Source organism: Orbicella franksi, chromosome 1 (assembly GCF_964199315.1).
Source record: "Orbicella franksi chromosome 1, jaOrbFran1.1, whole genome shotgun sequence".
In the NCBI taxonomy this organism is placed as follows: Eukaryota; Metazoa; Cnidaria; class Anthozoa; order Scleractinia; family Merulinidae; genus Orbicella; species Orbicella franksi.
The window spans coordinates 33,389,648-33,392,147 of record NC_138145.1 but is presented as its reverse complement, the minus strand read 5'-3'; the positions used below and the strand labels follow the sequence as shown (position 1 = coordinate 33,392,147).

Here is a 2,500-nt window from a genome sequence, read left to right as displayed (position 1 = left end):
ATACATTGGAGCCAAGGAAAATAATAGCTGCAAAGCAAAAAATTTGCACTAAGATTTTAGACATTTATTTTTGAACATGTATTTTACTGCAAATGCTACTGTTTGCATTGTTTTCTTGTTGTATTCTTCAATTATTTTCTAAAGCTCGTTTTTAATAACTTTTTAATTATAGTCTCCCTAATTTATTACTCTGTATTAGATTTAAGTCAAACGATACTTGATTAACTAGTTTTTATTACTGTTAAGGACAACTATTTTTTCTGATCACTACTATAATAATTATGCTGAAGAAAAGCTTCACAGGTTCTTTAGAAGTAAACCCTTATCGAGTGCAACCTTCTCCAACGTAATGTTACACGCACCATGCACGCAAGTGACTTGCTTGACACTCTTAACCTCGCCATTCTGAATCGAAATTTACGGTTGTAAATTATCTTCTTACACTATTGCAACTATGCCTAAGCCACAATTTCATCTTCATACAATCATTCTATCGTAGATTTGTACAGAAATAACCAAGGACCTTTTCAATATACGAGTCCCAAAACAGTCGTCTAACATAGGGAGTATGGCTCTGGTGAGCTCATTTTTTGGGAGTAGATTTTCTCAGAAACAACTAAAAATAACACCAATGAGCAGTAACAAATGCTTACCGTGAAAGTTCAACTGTGGCTTTGCAGGGTCGTCATCGCCGTGAAACAGCAAACAAAGAGAAAAAATATACGTCAAAACTTAACTACCACTAACACCGAAGGAAAAAAAATAAAATAAAGGACAACAAACCCTGTATTTTGGCTGGCTTGCGCCACATATTCGCCATCATTTCGTCACAAATTTCCACTATGATGGGAACATCAGACGCCATCTTGAAGCACGAAACAACCAATCGGCGATGAGAAATCTACCCACGTGATGTACGTTTCCAATCCAGTCTTTAAGCATTGTTTGGGAAACTCGGAAATTAACTCGATACCAGAGTAAAGAGCGAGTTTTCTTACATAACTTTTCTTTACAGAACAATAAACAAGCGCAAAATCTTACGTGTACAATTAGCGCGAGTAGATATTATTCATTCACAGCGCGAAATCGAATTCGTGTTTTTGACCCTGAAAACTCACCTTTTCCTTTAGCTCAGAGGATAGAACTACATATAAGAGCCCTGGTTCTTATTCCCTGCCATCGCTGTGAAATATGCAAGAGAATCTCACAACTCTCACCATTTGATCACGCAACGTGACAACATCCACACGAGAGCCCCCGACATGTGTGTGGATCCGCGCAGATATATGATGTCAGGATAGCGCATTTTGTTCTAAAAATAGATCAAAGGAGACATATGGCCAAACTCGTGGATTAAGTAATCTAGAGATGAAACATATTGGTGAACTTCCAATTACTGGTGTATTATTAAATGCTGTTAAAACAAGCAGGGTTTGTACCATGCAAGGTCGCACTTAACTCACAAAGTGTGGGTTTTTTTGTTGGTTTTTTTTGCACACATATTACAAAGACATACGTCCAGAACAGCTAGGGTGGCAAAATTGCAGCAGAACATGGAGTGGTAAAGGCTAAGGGTTCTTGGGTCACAGAGGACACTCCTGTCCAACAAATCATAGAGTACTCTCCCCCCCTCCCCCTCCCCCTCCCTCACAACCAGATCTTGATGTTGATCTGTCTGCTAGAAAAATTTGCATGTATTCAGGTCATACGAGCTTACAAACGTTTTTCATTGCATTACTTTCAAGGCTATAGGTAAGGCTTCTTATGAGACAGCACTTCTTTTCCAATGTGGAACAGCTTGTCTTTACATATATTGCACGTAAAATACATCAAAATAAGTAGACTCTTTTGCAAGCATTTTCAGTGTTGATCTGAAAAATCTGTCGACACATAAATATGTGTTCCAACAATAATAATAACAGCTTTATTGAAGTGTCAAAGTATTTAGTATTAACTACTAATTGGGGACAAGCTCACAGGGGGTTTCTTACCCTTTATTATCTTTTCAATCAGGAAGCAAAAGTGTAAACAAAAGACACGGTAAAAGTCATTTAAGCTTATCAATATCAAGTATTTGGGAATTTCTTTTCAAGTTTATGTTCATTTCACATCCCACTTAAAGTTCAGATCAATGTACTAAAATAATCAAGACAACTATAGAGAACACAACTTTAATCTAAACCAGAAGCATATCACCTAGTCTAGGTGATATGTTTCCGTCTAAACTTAACTCAATGCCGGTTGAACATCGACAACTCAACATGAAAAATTTAAGTGTTTAAACTGCAAAGCTGTGAACGAAGGTCCTGCTTGATTGAACGTTGCATCTCACAGGAGATCTAATCAGCCAAACTTGAAAAGTAAAACGATAATACGTCACTACTGCAAGGCTGACACAACGTCGTAGAGTTAAAACAACATTTCGGCTGGCCTCAGGTTTAGATGTTATTAAATTATGAAAATGAAATTACAATATTATACAATGGTGCCAATGTTTGTC

The 2,500-nt window shown here is 37.0% G+C and overlaps 1 protein-coding gene across 1 annotated transcript in view; it reads left to right on the top strand.

The window, feature by feature from the left end:
* Window positions 1-2,291: 2,291 nt before the first annotated feature.
* The window catches only part of LOC145479758 (uncharacterized), a 307,549-nt gene continuing 307,340 nt past the window's right edge, over window positions 2,292-2,500 (top strand). Inside the window, exon 1 of the mRNA XM_081458202.1 lies at window positions 2,292-2,303. The gene's annotated coding sequence lies outside the window, so the exon portion shown is untranslated. The remainder of the gene's footprint in view (window positions 2,304-2,500) is intronic.